Consider the following 18,485-nt stretch of genomic DNA (forward strand, 5'->3'; position numbering starts at 1 on the left):
GGCCTCACAATTTGTACATTTTCAAAATGTTACTCACTCAAACCGTAGCAAGACATGCTGTCCTCTGTATCCTGTTTACTGGAAATTACAGAACAGGTTTTTTTTTTTTTTCTACAATTATAGGAGACTGATAACTTCCTTGTTCATTATTAATTCTGAATGTTATATAGGACTAATAAAATGTATTTTCTAATCCTTGCACAGCATTTAAACTTAGTGATTAAAAAAAAAGTATGCCATCATTTTTTTCTAGACTCTTAGTATTCTACAATCAGTAATTACTTTGTTTTATCTTGTTCAAATTAAAACTCAGTCATATATATATAGAGAGAGAGACAGAGAGACCACATGCTAGCCTTTTCCCGGTTGATTTTTAAAAAAATGTTTTATATAATAAGGAAAACCCTACACATTTCTCACTGCATGGCCACACCAGCAACTCAGGAAACAGAAGATACTGTAGATTTTGACAGTCTCCAGGTGTATTATCAGCCTGTTGTTTAAGAGAATATGTTTTTAATTAGTGATAGCTGAGGACACTGTGTTTGCATGTCATATAAAACCAGTGCATTCCAAAAAAAATAAAGATCATTTTGTGGGGCTCTAGTATTAAGCATCTAATATTTATTCATGGTTTCTGTTTTATGCTTGCTTTGTTTTAGCATGTCCAAGATGTTTCTTCAGTGAAAGCAAACTGCCATTACATTGCTCGACCAAAGGCTTATCAGCAATTGGTTTTTGTAACTCTTTACAAAGCAAAAACATCATCACTAATAATTTAGCTCGAGTATGTAACAGAACTTTCCTTGACACTTGCTTTTGTGTTCCTAGTTACATCTTCACTAAACGTCTGCAAATATTATTTCAGGCTATTTTTTGTCAATTAAGAATTCTGAGAATCGTAATTTCTAAATGAGAATTCTGAATGAGAATTCTGTCTTGTATTGCTCAGGTTCAGGCCTAGGCACAGAGCTTACTACAGTGCTCATTTCATTTTTTGACTTGTACATTAAAACAGTAACGAGTTTCTGAAAACAACCAACTCGTGGAAGCCCTTATGCAGTATAGCATCTGTACAATTTACTGTCAACATGGTCTAGCTGAATTATTGAACCATGGAATAACAGGACAACACTGCGTTTCTCAAAATAATAGCCTACAAAAAAGAAATTATTGTTTACATTGAAAATAATGAGTGTCCTATGCCTTTATGTAAGTGTTGCCATAGCGTTAAGAGCATACAGACAGTACAGCAGTAACACAAAGTACAGGTGCAGCACCTCTCCTAACTGGTGTACAGTGCTGGCTGGAAAGATGTGTTTTACAGTGTGGTCTGTGTGTGGATGTATCATTCATAACACTGCCAGCTGTACTTTTAAGGGAAATTAAATTCTTTGGAAGATAAATCATGTGTCATCCATTTGAAGCCAATTTGCAATAGCAATATTTATAGCTCCCAGTCACACTTCATGTTTTGGTAAATGAGAACCCAGGCTATTTCAAGCTTAGTTAGTGTTAATGATTATCACTGAATGTCTTCTAGAAGAAAGTGTCACATTTTCAGGATGCAGGGATTAACTTTATTCTCGGTGGCCCATTCATTACCTCACATTTTGACAATAAAAGTTTGTTTGGAGGATTTAATCTGCCAAAAATTAAAGAAGGGAGTTATTCTGACCCTTCATATGTCAGGAGGATGAAAGAATCAGATGGCCCATGTGGCTTTTCAGCTTCCTGTTATTTTGTTTTCCCTTCACAGCCCAGATCTCTCTTCCTTGCATTAAACTGGAGGATCAAATAAACCAGACATGCTATAATTGGCACGAACAACAAAGACAAACACTTTGTAGCCTTGAGGCCTTGCAGAACCCAGACACTGGTCTTTACAACGTCCTGAATAGCATTTACAGTAATAGCGGGCTCAGCTGGAACAGCAGCTTTTAAAGAGACATGCCTTTGAGCTTGACTGGAAGATCATTTCTGATGCCCTTGTCCCTTGTAATTGGTTTGAACTGTGAGAGGCATCAACAACACTTCCGCCACCGTTATGTAGAAGTAATAGTCTATTAGATTAGATAGGCTTTTATATACCTGTTCCTCACTATAGGACCGTCCGCTAACTCAGGATGCATGCTTTCCTAGTGAGCTGTCAATGCATGATTAAGACAGTCTTCAGTCATGAAAAACCCTTTGCTTTAAAATAAAGATTACAATTCACACAACCTCCCATAGAATATCTTGGGAATAACATCAATCCTTGAAATAATGTATCCCATTAAAATGTTTATAGGTAACTCTATATTGGTGGACTTGCAGTAGGTCCAGTACACAACACACAGAGAGTTTATAGAGTTTATATATATATATATATATATATATATATATATATATATATATATATATGTGTGTGTGTGTGTGTGTGTGTGTGTATATATATATATATATATGTTGTCGCGATCTCGGTTAACGCTGGCAGGCGCATCACACAGGGCGAGGCAATCCACACATAGGCGGAGGGCAGGCGCGAACCTGGGACCTCTCGCACTAAAGCATAGCGGCGATACCGCTGTACAAAAGAGCCGGCTCCTTTGCAAGGAGCATATATCGGGCTTATGTCCCTGTGTGTGATTACATCACCTACCAGTCCTGCTGATGCCTTCCCCCGTGCACGCTACACTCTCCCCTGCCAGCCTCAAGTCCGCCCTGGACTTGCTCACCAGGCTACAGTCTGACGAGTGCGTGCCGGGGTACCTGCGTCCACTTCTGACACCAATGTAGCGAAATAAGTTAAAGCAGGCAGGCGCGTCAGACAGGGCGAGGCAATCCACACACAGACGGAGGGCAGGTGTGAACCCGGGACCTCTCACACTAAAGCATAGCGCCGATACCGCTGTACAAAGAAGCCGGCTCCCTTGCAAGGAGCGTATATCGGGCTTATGTCTTTGTGTGTAGATGGAGAATGATGCAGCATAGCTTGGGAAATGTAATTATAAGACCAGAACAAAGGAGCCTGAAGATTGTTTGTGGTGTATACTAAAGTAAAATAACTGACTTGAGAAGGCATTGCAATCTGTTATTCACACTTCTGACATGATGAATCTGACCATTACGTTTGCAACTTATACCAATCAAACAAGAAGCCCTGTGGAGACGGCTGTGATGCAATCAGGGACCGCAAGGGCAATGAGCTTCTCTGTGCTGAAAGATGGATTGATGAGGTGGTAATAATACCCCTAAGTAATGCATGTGCTCTTTGCTATGTGAAAAATTGAGGCACTAAGTAACTTGTAGCCCTTCTACTTTATTATTTTTAATTATAGAGCGCTAATCAGTGTTTGTTAGCTTCTTTGTTTAGGCATGGTTTCAAGATGTAGGCAAATTTATTTTCTTGAGATTTAAAAAAAAAAAAAAACATTGTCCACTTTGAACAGTATGAAATCTATCCAAGGTTTTATTAGTGATTGTTTGTATTACTGATGATCATACCAACGCAAGGTTCTGATCCACTGCATTTTCTGCCCAATAGGTCTTTGTTTAAACCCACTGCAGGCTGGTAAATCTGACTGGGGGAACAATGCTTTTAAATTACATACCATTTACTCCTGTAACACAGATGTGTCTAATTTCCTAAAAAGAAAAAAAATAGCAAAAGACTTCTGTTCTAGTTTACAATAAACATAAGAAATATTGACAGTTAAATTGTCGTCAGTTATCAAATGACCAGGTACTAATAACATTTCTTTTTGATCTTCATTTTTACTGAGACCTTGTAAACAGAAGTGGGCCCATTAAACCAGATCCACATGGCTCTCTCTCTGTCGTTTTCGATTTTTTACCGTACTTTCCTTGAATTGTGGGTTATGGGAAAGTTTGAAGTAACCCTGTGTTTAGTAAAATTTTTTATTTTATTTATTTATTTTATTTATTTTAAACATTTCACCTGTTGATGTTGGCATGCTCTGTTGATTTCTATAGACACACCATCATGCACCACCTTATTAATACATTTGGAAGAGTGGCGGTGGTGTTTCATAGTTGTTTTTTTTTTCTTTTCTTTTTAATGTCTAATCTGAACATCTGCATTTCCTGTTCCAGAAAACACAGAACATTTGTAAACATTTTTCTTTAACGGGCTTGCAATAAAAAACATAATTAAGGCAAAGTTGGAATCAGAAGATTGTTAATTATTAGCATATGGCGGAATTGTGTTCTACTGTGCAGTGTGGTCTCTCTTGCTGGGACCTCCAAACTCTTTGTAGTTCTGGCAAAAATGTTTGTTAAAAAAGCAGCCAGTAATTTTTGACAAACACCAACCCACACGAGCTAATGGTGTGTGTGTGGGGGGGGGGGGTAATTATTATTTTTCACTCATGCAAGTTATTATGTTTTTCTTAGCTGTGGTCAGTGATACACACTGATCCAATGTTAGTAATTTTGGAATAGCAGGTGAATAATAACACATGCGGTCCCAATTTTGCATTAGAACAGCAGTTCTAACTGAATTGGTGGTCATTGATTGGCTAGGTAATATTTGGACTAAGTCTCTGTTTCTTTGTAGAGAAAATAAGCCCAAACTGGGTACAAACCTACTAACAGTTTGACCCAACAATACAGTATATAGGTCTATTTATGGATCGTATACATGGCACATTTGTATAATTGCATTGTAAACATTACCTTTCTGATGGAAGTCAACAAGAGTTCATATAATGGGTAGAAAGATATGAATATGATAAATAAGTAATTCGGTTGAAAAAAGATGGGAAATAAGGAAAGTAGAAATACAAGTCATCAATTACCATTCCTCGTTGTGTTTTAATTGAAAATTCCTTTTTGTCTCGTCGGTACCAATTTCGATTTCGCTAAAACAAAGTTATTCCTGTGTTAAAGCGCAGCAGTGATTTAGTGCACATTAATATTAAAGAATGCTCAGGACGTTCTGCAATGAATTATCGTTCTCATGCAAGCTGTGTCTAGAGAACCAAGATGGTAGATTTCTGTTGCTAATGAGGCAGGCCTGTTTCTAGTGAGAAAGTGTAATCCGCCCAGTCAACATAACACACGCAAACTTAATGTAGGGTTCTGTTTATGAGAGATTCATTCTAGATAACTGTTCAGTGAATGTGGATGTTTTTAAATAGGCATTGTATTTTAATATTAACAGTACTAACATCAGTACAAACAAAACGTTACAGTCTTGGCTTGTGACACTAGTAAAATGCATTTACTCGCCAGAAACCATGCCAGGCCAAATTAAGGAATAGTGGAAAAATAAATGCATTAGTTGAAATGAATTTTGTACATCCAACTTAAACATAAAAACCCCATTTTCACCAGCACAGTTTTAAAATGAATAAAGTCTGCTTTGATTGTAGTAAATGTAGACGTATTTTTCCAAGCTGGCAGCAGACGTTGAGGATCGTTCTGGACGTTGTAGAAAAGGTAAGAAGTGTGTGTGTAACAACAAAACAAGCCAGGTACGAACTGACGCTGGAAGCCTTCTCGCGCGCATTCTCTCTCAGCAGGGGATGTTGTGAAATGAAGTTCAAAATGCCCAGCCAAAAAAAAATAAAAAAATAATAATAATAATAATCTGCCTGATTAAACAGTAAAAAGAAATAATCTGCGATCAACTCTTTAGTTGATTAATCGGTCCGATTAATCTGTTAATCGGAGCAGCCTAATATAAAGTACAAGGATTATTGATTATTATTTTATTACATGAGATTTATTTGCTTCATGCTAATATTGGACTCGACTTTTGCAAAGATAAAATTAGATAATATAGGCATGGGTTTCCCACTGGCCCGGTGTTGGTGGCTGAAGTGTAATGCTGACTCCAGAGATCAGCCTATTTGCAGACTCCCTGGTGCATCAGCACACGCAACGGCTGCGATGCTGGCTCCAGGGATCAACCAAAGTGTGGCCTCCCTACACCTCAGCATGGCAGCCGTCTGGAATGAGCTGGGTGGGGCCCTTCTCAGGGGTCAGCAGGTGAATATGAATATGATACATATGTAATTCTAATTATGTCTCAGACAACCAGACACCTAAATGTGGCGTTATACTTCCAAAGTAGCACAACCTTGGAAATAAGAAAATGGTCAGATGCATGGCAACTGCCAGCTTGATACTGAATTATTCCAGCCTTTTTTTTCATCTAGTTTATGTTGTGTTATTTATTTGTTTGTTTTGTTGCGTCATTGTTCAGTTGACATGCGGTTTTAATGCATTTTCTTTTTTAGTTTCTTGCTTTCAATGCCTCTCAGTTGTTTTTCTTCTACAAAAGACGTTCCAGAATAGCAGCCCTGCATTTTCTTTTTAAATGAGCCTTAAAGTCAATACCCCAAGCATTACACACTTGATTCAGAAGTCTTCTACGAGGTCTACCACACACAACTTCTTATTAGAGAAACCCTATCACTCTTGTCAGCTGCGCTTGTGAACTCCCCAGTCCAGCCTCCCATTACGGTCTGGGGTATGAAAAAACCCAGCTTCATTAAGCCTTGTGGGTCTATTTGATTGCCACTGTTTGGGGAAAAAATGGAATTATACATAGAAATATTTTTTTTTCTTTTTCCTTTTTGGATAAAGTCCATGCATGTAGTTTGATCTTTATTTTATTAAATGTAGTGCAACAGTTGATTCAAGGGTCAGACAAAATTGTTCCAATGTGTCTGCATTATTAACAATACTTTGCTTCCAGTTTCTAGCCAGGCTATTTACTTATTTATATATTGTTATTCTTTTTAAATCTTCCTTTCTGGATAGCCTTTGGCTCACCTTACACTTTAAGTCGAGTGTTAAGCTAATGCGTCCTTGTTTTTCCTGGAGAGATTTTTACATTCATTACTTTTTTTGATTTTTTATTTAGTATTATTAGCAGGGAAGATTTCCCTCAACAATGTGTTATGTCGGCATTCATCAGCCATGTCTGCACTGGGAACTGCATTAAGTCATGCCCCTTACATTATGTCATGTAGTGTGTATATAATGTCAATTATAGTTTCTCCTTAGTTTCAGACCCCCATACAGCCACTGCAGTTGGAAACACCGCATGGCTGCTTCATCAGGGGACTGTGCCCTCTCAGACTGTTCAGGCAGCTTTACAAGGATACTTTGACACTGTGTGGACTCTGTGGCAGAGAAGATTATCCTCCAAATGTGGAAGGGCTGTGGAGATTGCTGTGCTGCAGGACGGGGGGGTGGGGGGCAGCATCCTAACAGTTAAAATACCAAGAGCAGCTATGTGTGACGTCTTCATACCACAGATTTTACTTCTTAATAAAACAGTGCTGTATCAGTAACTGCTTGAAGTACATTAGGCGGAAAACTTTAGGCAATTTAGGCATACTCATTTTTTACAAATTGAAAAATGTGTCGCAGGAAAAAAAAAAGCAAGAAATGGAAACTCTTTATAATATGTAATGCTGTTCTAGATAAAATAAGAAGTGAAGCTGATGGAGTACAGTGAGTAGAGCGCAGGGTTGCTGTGTGATAGAACTAGGATTATTGAAGGGGTTCCCAGGCTCTGGTGCAGTACTGATCAGTTTTTGTTCAGTGTTTGGCAGACAATGTATTGTGTTTTGTATTCCTATGTCTTTAGGGTTTTTTGTTTTTTTTAGGGAAATGGTAATTTGGGAGTTTGGCATTTTGTGAGATGAGGATGTACTGTAATAAAGTAAGTGTGTTGAATTGCATCACATGACTCAAGATGTAAACCAATGTGATATTAAATTAAAATTTAAAATAAATTTTTTTAGACTGGCCTTTTTAAACTGAATTCTAAACTCTGTTTTTCTTTAATTTCATATACACATGTTGTATTTTGTTCTGTATAGCGCTTTGATATACTTATTGTATGAAAGGCCTAGATAAATAAATAATTGATTGATTAATAATAATAATCCTCATTAAAAAAAAGATTATCAAGCAGTAAAATTGTGCGAAGCATTATTGCAAATGATGTGCTATAAGTAAGGCAGACAGTTGGTAAACTGGTTAAGTGCTAGTGTTTGTTTTTTGTGCATGGCGTCTGCTAAGAAATGTTATATTTAACCATGATTTTCAAAGCATGCTTAATTTTTGTCTTTTATAGGTATAGCTGCAGTTATTAGGTCACTATTTGGGCACTTATTTGAAATAGGCATAGGTGTTTTAGTAATGTTATTATTAATTGATTTTAAAAATGGAAATATTGTAATTATCTTTCTACAGATTAGGTTTAGAGACCGGCAATGCAGACTAGATTATTTGGGACCCAAAATCTGCCTTCTGTAAGAAGTTGGGTGTTTCTTTTTGGTGTTTGATACCTTACCGTATCATTTGATACCTTTTGAGAATGATCTGCTTTATTGCGACCTGACTAGCATATGGCTTCGCTAAGGAGTACATTTTAAAACAAAACACGGCCGAACATGTCGGTTTACAGAGCTTGGAATAAGGAATTAGCCTAAAAAATGTAGGGTCTGATTCAAGAAACTCCAGCCTTTCGCTTTCTGGCAGCAGCACCTAAATAAAATGAATGAATTAATAAGTCACTGCCACACTATGTAATGGATGTCATAGTCTAACTAGAGTGTCTCCTATTAAAGCTTGTTTTGAAGCTTTTCTTCTTGTACCATTGCAAGTATGGGATTGAAGAGGACCATAGTCAGTATAGCTGAATGCCTGCAGGTTCGCTGGCAGTTATTGCCCACAGAGACCAAATCCAGGGAGGTAAACACAAATGAATCCTGAAGAGCTTGTTACAGAACACAAATGGACAAAAGCTGTAACCATTGGAAGGATTACAAGGCAAGATATTTATAGGAAAAACCGTATTGTTTTTCACCGGGCCTGGATTATTTTACACGTGCTGTCAAAAAAACTGGGCTTTACAGTGTAAAATGTTTTGAAAAATTCTCCTCTGTTTAGTCTTTTATCCCAAGGTAGTGAGAATAGAAGCTTGCAGTGTTATTCATACTTATTTTGACCTTCACCCTTTTTAAAATGACGGAGAGTTAAAGTGTGCCAGCTGTGGTTCCTCTCCCTCCCTCTCCCTCGTATGTGTGTGTGTGTGTGTGTGTGTGTGTGTGTGTGTGTGTGTGTGTGTTTGAAAAACATCATGTCATGGAGAGCAACTTCCTGTGCAGCAACTGGCAGCATTTTCTTGAAATCCTACACTGCTTGAGCGTCGTTAAGACAAGGAGAAGCTAATTAAGCAGTATGGGCAAAGCGAAACATAAAAGTGAACACAAATGCCTTCACCAGCTGATTCTGTGTTGGCTGTAAAAAAGAAAAAAAAAGGTCTAAAACTGTTCCTGTTTTCCTGGCGGAAGTATTACTAGGTGTTGGCAAGATGCAGAGCCGTTTTGAACCTTAATGGTTCAGAGGTGGAGTTTTATTGGCACAAATCCAGTGGTAGCCCAATTAGAAACAAGGTTGTGTTACCCAATACTGTGCAACCTATAGCACCATCACAACGGGGACACTTCATTTCTGTTCCATTTCTTCAGAGCACTCCATTTCCATCCTGTTAATTGAGCGTTAGCATTCGAGGAGGCCAGAGCAACTGAACTTCGTGCCTTGTATGAAGCACTCACACATTGGGAACCCACTTGGTTTTCTTTTGTTATCACACGTGTTGAATCTGTGAACAGAGAGGGGCTTCCAATCCACAAAGATTTAGTAGTGCTCTTTACCGTCATCCAGTCAACCATTTTTTTTTTATTGACAAATGCCATAGGTGTTACAAAATGCAATATGTCATTGATACAAAAATGCTCTTGGTGTTACAACAAGAAGAAAAGTGGAATGGCAGCCAACGCGGTTTTGCAGTGGTTCAGTAACAATGGGAGTAGTGGGGTTGTCCCTTTTGGTTGACTTGAGTGGGTGGACATACTTTGGCTCTCTGACTTGAAATTATGTTTGTTTGTTTGCTATTGTTTTCCTTATTATTTTCCCCTTTGGAGCAATCCTGGAGAAATGATGGTTCAGGACATGTGCTCATTGTATGCATTTTGTAAAACCTAACAGGGTCCTGTTTGGAGCATATTTTCAGAGGTATGAAATAACTTTATGTTATAAAACTAGCAAGGAAACTACAAAAATATATATATATAGTTTTATTTGCTCCTCGCTCTAAGTTGCTTCTTGCATGTATATGCAGTTTCACTTTTTTTATTTCAGCATTAGTCTTTCCACTTGTTTTAAAAATCGGCTCCCAATGTCTATCAGTGGCCTAGTAGTAATGTTTAAGCATGACATTTCAGGATCAGACTTTAGTTTTCTGAAGTTTCTTCATACCTGATTCAGACCCATCCAGATGTAGTTAAGAGTTCCTGTTCAGTGATTGTGTCCCTGCGTAAAAGCTGGAAATTGGTTCTATCTTAATTTAGTGTCCACTTGAAACCACAGCCCAACTGATGGAAATGTTTTTCTTTTTGATTACTTGTGCAGTGTCCAGCTTGATGGGAAAACCCAGCAAGTAAAACCGTTATCTGACTCTTATTTATTTGGGTTTTGGGCTGAATTTCAAAAGATTGAAATGGGAACTGGTACAAAGAATTCAATAAGCCATGTATCTTTATCGCAGGCAGGCATTACTTGTTCATTTAATTTTAAAAAATGTGTTCGATATGTTTCCACTTTGTTAAAACAATTTTCAAGGTCACTAGGTGGTCATGTCACCGGCAGGGAGTTTTTGTTTGGCAGCCTGCATTAGAAGTTAGAAATAAGTGCTTCCCGTGTTTCCCTGTATGAAAAAAAGAATTATTTCCCAGAAACAGCATGCACATATTTCAAAGGTAGCAAAAAAACACTACAATGCTTTTATTTATTTATTTATTCATTTATTCATTCTTTTTTTTTTTACTTCTATTGAGTTTGATTCCTTTTTTTGGCACTCAAAATAACTGGCATGCCAATGTCTCGGAATATTCATCAGTAACTGTAAACACTTAATCATTAATTCTGAGATAAAACTTCAGATCAATGTTTTGGCTAAATGTGATGCCAGAAGTTTGTCTAAGTTTAGGAGGCTAGGTGGTCCAGTGGTTAAAGAAAAGAGCTTGTAACCAAGAGGTCCCCGGTTCAAATCCCACCTCAGCCACTGACTCATTGTGTGACCCTGAGCAAGTCACTTAACCTCCTTGTGCTCCGTCTTTTGGGTGAAGGAAGGTAGAATGGCTTTACAGGGGGGGTGCAGAAGGAAGGCAGAATGGCTTACGGGGGGGGGTGCAGAAGGAAGGTAGAGTGGCTTTACATGGGGGGGGTGATTGTCTTGTATATTTTAATTTAAAAATGAAAACACACATAACACGTCCTGGCTATTTGAAACACATTTATTTTGAAATGTGTCCAATGCTACTCAAGGTTATAGTAACATCTTGTCTAGACCGAATATAAGTCCACTGTCAAAGTTCTTTATAAGATAGTATTGCTAAAGGTATAGAACCACATTTATGAAGATAGATTACGCGTGCCCAATAATAATAATATTAATAGCAACAATAATAATTGAAAACATTTTGCAGTCAGGGGATGTTTCTAATTTCTCGTTTTACTATAAATTACAGTTTTGAAACAGTCCTTTTAACAGAACGACTGAAAATGATTTAGTAGATATGTGGAATCTCAGAACTATAAATCTGAGCCATACACATCATGTGAGCCATGTAACACGTATTGCCATTGATTTAGGTTCTGTGCTTGACCCTGAGTTGTCATAGAAATACCTTACAACTTTATAGAATGACTGTACATCGTCTATTACTGCAGCTTGTATGGGGCAGCTACGCAACCAAACCATCTGTGCCATGAAATGTCTTTATGGAGATATTGATGAGGTATAGAGCTACAGAGCAACCATGTGTCAAACTACTGATTAATGGAGTGAGGTAACCTGTGGAGTACCACGGGGATCAGAATTAGGTCCTCTGCTCTTCCTAATCTACATTCATGACTTTCTGTATATAGATTCTGTTATAGTAAGCAAATTTTGAATAAATTTGCAGACGACACAAAAATAGGAGTGGCAAACACCGTTGCAGCAGCAAAGGTCATTCAAAATGATCTAGACAGCATTCAGAACTGGGCAGACACATGGCAAATGACATTTAATATAGAAAAGTGTAAGGAACTGCACGCAGGCAATACAAATGTCCATTATAAATACCATATGGGAGACATTGAAATTGAAGAAGGAATCTATGAAAAAGATCTAGGAGTTTATGTTGACTCAGAAATGTCTTAATCTAGACAATGTGGGGAAGCTATAAAAAAGGCCAACAAAATGCTCAGATATATAGTAAAAAGTGTTGAATTTAAATCAAGGGATTACAATGCATTAGTAAGACCTCATCTAGAATATTGTGTCCCGTTCTGGTCACCTCGCTACAAAAAGGATATTGCTGCTGTAGAAAGAGTGCAAAGAAGAGCGACCAGAATTATTCCTGGTTTAAAAGGCATGTCATATGCAGACAGGTTAAAATAATTGAATCTATTTAGTCTTGAACAAAAAAGACTACATGGCGATCTGATTCAAGCATTATTCTAAAAGGTATTAACATTGTCGACCAGGGGTCACAAATGGAGATTAGATAAAGGGGCATTCAAAACAGAAAATAGGATGCTTTTTTTTACACAGAGAATTGTGGGAGTCTGGAACCAACTCCCCAGTAATGTTGTTGAAGCTGACACCCTGGGATCCTTCAAGAAGCTGCTTGATGAGATTCTAGGATCAATAAGCTACTAACAACCAAACGAGCAAGATGGGTCGAATGGCCTCCTCTCGTTTGTAACCTTTCTTATGTTCTTCTTATGTGCTTATGTCCTGATTCATGTGCCTTTCGCATCTGTCGATTGCCAGACTGCATACTTGTCATAGGATCTCAAACTTGCAATGAACTTTCACGAATTGAGTTCACATGTTTCTTTATTTCAACGATCTCACTGGTTTTCCTGGCGAGTGCCACTGCATGTGATTAGCAGAGCCAGAAGTTTCAAAATTGCCAACTATGGTCAAAATCTGAAAACGTTATAACTGTAATTGCGTAAACGATTTGTTAGGTATTTTAAAGCTCTCCCTTGCACACTCATGCACAGTTCTTACTGCTGCAGCATTGACCTTCTGAACTGATTTAACACTTGTCTCCTTTTTGGACCATTAAGAAGTGCTGTCCTGTGTTAGTACAGAATCATTCCCTTCACTAGAAACATGAAGGGCTACATAAGAGGGATTCATATAATTGTAAGCTTACACTGTAGTTCATTTTTTTTTTTTTTAATGTTAGATGTATTTCTCTGTCTCAGATCCCATCACGCAACCAATGAGAAAGTTACCATTGTTCAGCATTCCCCTGTGGTGTGAAATGCGTCAGCGCGCCAGCAGCAGCACACTTCACATCACATGTCAAACGATACTGTAGTGATGATTTGGAATGTGGAAGGGGTGGACTGATGCAAGGACACCAGGGTCGGCATTCCCGTTCTTCACTGTGATCTGACATGGGACTATGATATCCAAGGAAGAGCACACATGCAGAACCCCTACCTGAACACATACACCATGCTGGGGAAGCGGCTTGGAATTTTGATACATAATCTCCCTGCAGAATCCCCAGCAACGCTTCATATAGAGCCTGCACCACTGGCGGTCTCATCTACTGTCCAGGCTTGACATAACCCCTGAAATATAACCCCTGAGAATTCAGGCTGCAAGGTGGTATGGCTGCAGACAGCATGCTGTTCAATGAATCCTTACTTGCCCCACAGGCTCTTAGATTCATTGGCTCTTGGTTTAAAGTTTGGTGGAAAGTTACCAGTTACCAGCTTCCTGTTCCGCTACAATTAAGTGTGTATATTTACTCTAATGCTTTGTTATTGGAATCAGGTCATGGGCACTTTACATCTGCATCAAAGCAGCCCCCAGTCTACGGTCCGCAGCGGTTGATTTAAATTAATAATGATTTACTCCGAGTGCTGTAATAAAAGTAGCTCTCTTAAAACACGGAAATGCAATTAGTTCAAGAAAAAAAAGCATAATATTTTGCTGCGGATAATCAAAATAAGGTGCCTTTGTTATGACCTAAAGAAGAACTCCCTCATCACGATCGACTTTAAAGAGACCGAACCGCAAAACAAATTCTTCATCTGGAATTTAGAACCTGGGCAGATTGTACATTTTAAATGTATTAATTAGCGACCAGGAAGCTGAAGCATATTAGATTCTGAACATCAGTAGTAAAGAAACCTTCCTCTTGCTAAAACAAAAGCTTAGGTTTACTGGGGTGGGAGAGGGTGTAATTATTTAAAGAAAAAAAAATTCTGGAAAGTTATTTTTTAACATCACCATTTCTAAAGCTGGGCAGCAGTGTGGAGTAGTGGTTAGGGCTCTGGACTCTTGACCGGAGGGTCGTGGGTTCAATCCCTGGTAGGGGACACTGCTGCTGTACCCTTGAGCAAGGTAGACTGCTCCAGTAAAAACCCATCTGTATAAATGGGTAATTGTATGTAAAAATAATGTGATATCTTGTAAGAATTGTAAGTCGCCCTGGATAAGGGCGTCTGCTAAGAAATAAATAATAATAATAAAGCTGGCTCACAACAGATTATTACCAGAAATGATAAGTGCTGCTGCAGACACTGAAAACTGCAGCATTGTAGCCAGGTAATAATCTGGTAATAATCACTTTGACTGAACATTACATACTGAATGTAGGTCAAGTCACGTTGTTGCTTTTTCTGATTTCTAGCTCTCTACGCTACCATGGTAAGAAACCACAGTACATATTTCCACAATCAACATGATTAATAAGAGGCTATTTGTCTTTGTGTCCACTAAGGGGGTTGCAGAAAGGTGGGGTAAACACTTTTTATTAAAGAATAGGAGGAAATAAAACTTCTGTTTAATCTGTGGTTGGTGTTATTGAATGACAGGATGATACTATAAAACCTCCATTAACCACATCGTTTCGGTCCATTGTTAATCTTGGCAAAATGTTTATTAGCGCTCAACACTCCATTCTCTGCCCATATTTGTTAAAGAACTATTCCCCTTGACATCTGTTTAGACTACACTTTGATAAAATACTGTATACAGGACCCAAGGTCCCGCAAACCCATGTTCTCCTTGCATTCTTTCTGCCTTTGTATTGCCTTCATATTGTTGTTTACCTCTCTGTAGAAAATATTAAAACACAGATATTTTGCCTGTTGTCCTAATCCTAAAAGTCATAGTTTTATAGCCAGGTATATAGAGTGCCTAAGCTATAAGTGCATGTGTATGGATTTATAAGATGCTGTCTTCCTGGTACAGTTTCTTACTGGTAAGTCTGCTCTGCTCTGCTCTGCTTTCTTTCTTTTTTTTATTTTTTATAAACTTGAACATAGTAGCATGCAAGGTGTTGGCAGACCGATTGATATTCAGTTTGGGCAGCTGAGCAGTTTGATTAATGGTACGATTAAGCTCAGAATCCACAGCAGCAATCTAAGCTAGACACAATCAATTGAATAAACTAGGCAAGTCCAGATGTTATTCAGATAATTGCACCAAAAACATTGCACCGATTTCCAGAGCAATAAGGCTTTCTGAATCGGGGCGGTGTTTATTTTTGCAGCAGAGTTTTTTACAGTAGGGACTAAAAATAGGGGAAAAGAGCTTCTTCTCTGTGAAGGCAAAAGCAGCTGTTACACACTGTCTGTGTGTGCGCTATTGCTACCAGGGAGCTACTGCCCTCAGATCTGCAGGAGCAGCTTTCCCAGGAGGAGTAAGGAGTAACCTTAGGGTTTGCTTCATTCTTCTGAAGCCAATGCATATTGCCCTTATTGGAAATGGCTATGCAATGTTTTCAGCAGTCAGTGTCCTGCAAATATTACTGAACTTTTCAAAGCAAATATTTGTTTTGTTGAAAACAGACAGTGTAGTTTTATAAATGTTAGGTACTGGGTGGCATGCTACTGTTGTAAACTAAGAGCTGGAAACATTAGGTCAAAAGAAAAACAAAGTTCAGACATACAGTAATCTAAATTCCACCCACTCAAGGTTGAAAGGGGCATCTGCCAGTCTCTGCTTATTAAACAGAAAGTGCCGAGGTAAATATTTTACAAAAGTAAAACAAATATCTTCAAAGCAACTAGAAGCTGTTTGCTTTGTAATCTTCTTGGCATTGTGAAGTAATGAAGCCGTGCAAGATTGGTTTATAGTACAGCTTAATATTTATACAGCATAACAACCTGCCAACAACATTAAAAAGAAATAATAATAATACTTAGTGCAGACATAAAAAGAAACGTTCCTGTAATGTTGTTGTTGTCATCCTGCTTCTTGTACACTTTAAACTAAACCTGTAAAAAACAACGGCTGAAGATTGATTTTCACTGACGTTCTTTCCTAAACAAAAAGATGTTGTGTATGGAGGACAGGCTATAATGGAAATAGGGATTTATTTGGCATCCACTTTTTGCATTAGTGCGCTGCAGGTCATTATTCATCCTGAATGTGGGAACACATGGCCTCATGGTGACATTCTATTCTTGACTAATGAATATAGCAGTAACATTGTGAACCTTCTGAGGATTTCTACTGGGAGCTCATCCACTGTGAGTTATCTCTCTACTTCGGGGGGTGTTGTTTTAAAATGTGATTGAGTGAAGTGACCTCAGGGGTGAAGAAAGAGCCCAGCTGCAGACTTTTTGAGCCTCTTCGCTGAAGAGCCTCCTAGCATTGCAGACAGTGGAGTCAGACACCCGTAAAACTGGTTCTATTCACAAACGGTTTCTAATCAAATCTTTATTGGGATATTCACACCTCATCTGCAAAGTAGAACCTGAGAGTTACAAACCCCACACTTATGGAACCTGCCACGTTTACCCAGTGAGAGGGCTTGTGGCTACTGTAAAAGATCTGAAGAGGCTGGAGATAGTCAAACACAGCTCGCGTGGTTTCTGCTTTTTTGTTTCCTTTTCATTCTTCAGGTTAACGGATCATAGTTACATTTAGGGAAGTTCACCACAGTATTTTTGCACTATATTTTTGCAGTTTTCCCATGCTTTTCTAATGGTTATACTATGCATTTACCATAGTTTAACCTGGTTTGTCAGTTTTTAAAAAAAAATAGTATTTACCATACCTCTCTGGGCTTCACAATGCTCCTGTATGCTTTACCATGCTTTCACTGTGCTTTATTACACTTTGCTTTTACTATATGACACTTATGAGGGTACGAACATTTCAGACTGAATTTCAGACAGAATAACTTTGAAGATCTAGTTGCTTTACACATATGCAGTGGTTTCTCAATTCCATCTTTCCTGCATCCAGCTTTGCTGACCATCACCCCCTTAATCCTCTGCTTGGTTCTCCTACTTAGAACCCATTGTGGCTCAAGGTTGCATGCAAAAAATTGGTCAGACTAAGTGACCTAATCTGGTTAGCCACAGTGTTTTTTTTCCTGACCGACTAGTATTTCCACCAGCCTCAAACAGGTGGCAAGCCTGCTCCCTATGTTACACACTGTAGACTTTCATCTCAAGTGAGTCAAGGGTCAACATGGCTGTACATTAGCTATAAGATAATAAAATGCAGCATGTTCCTCAAGTTTATTGACTTGGACTTTATCGAAGTGTAATCAGATTTTCATACCATTAAGAAATTGAAATAAACAACGATCCAATAGACAAACATTTTGACGTGGTGACTTTTATGATTGAGTGTAACACATACAAGTGCTTGCTTACCCTGGCTCATATCCTATTGCTAACTTTAAAAGCATATGATTCTGTTAAAAACATCACAGTGATAATACAGTAGCTTTTGCATACACTGAGGGGAACATCATTATATTGGTACAGCATCTCAGTTTCTGTGTCAGCTGGGCTTTTTTTCTCCTTCAAAAGATGTCTCTTTCTGACATACCAAACTCAGTAAGTGTGCAGTTTTCCCCCAAATCAGTCCATTAGTGTTAACTGCTTCGACGTTAGGAACAGAAGTCATTTGGGAAAACTTTCTAATTTCCAAACAATGTTACTGTCCTCTTATGAAAATGCATCCGGAGAAAAATTAAACCATGCGTTTGTTTTTGAAAAAAAAAAAAAAAGAAAGAAAAAACTCTTCTTCACAGAAGAATCCACGCATTCTCTGCCTAATGTTTCAACATGTACAGTGCAGGCCTGTTGTGCATGGCAGAAAAGGCTGAGTATCTTTAGGGAGGCAGCAGTTACCAAGTTGTATTTACTTTTATGTTTATATGTTGTTTTACTATTATAGTTTTTTGTTGTTACAGTATTGTTATTGAATTGATATGTTTTCTGTAATCAGTGACAATTAAAAAAAAAAAAAAAAATTAAAAAAAAACTTGTAAGAAGTGTAAGTTGGAATCTGCACAGTACACCGGAAACCACCTTGCCGTATTTTTCCCTGTGTATTAAAATGAATAGTATAACATTCCCATGTTGTATTTCATTGAAAAAACCTTGAGATGCCGACATGTGCTGTGACTGTGGTA

At 38.2% G+C, this 18,485-nt stretch overlaps 1 protein-coding gene across 15 annotated transcripts in view; it reads left to right on the forward strand.

The window, feature by feature from the left end:
• The window catches only part of LOC117963517 (ERC protein 2-like), a 262,184-nt gene that overhangs the window by 162,002 nt on the left and 81,697 nt on the right, over positions 1-18,485 (forward strand). The gene's annotated exons all lie outside the window — the stretch shown is intronic.

The sequence above is a fragment of the Acipenser ruthenus genome, chromosome 16, assembly GCF_902713425.1.
Source record: "Acipenser ruthenus chromosome 16, fAciRut3.2 maternal haplotype, whole genome shotgun sequence".
NCBI classification, from domain to species: domain Eukaryota; kingdom Metazoa; phylum Chordata; class Actinopteri; order Acipenseriformes; family Acipenseridae; genus Acipenser; species Acipenser ruthenus.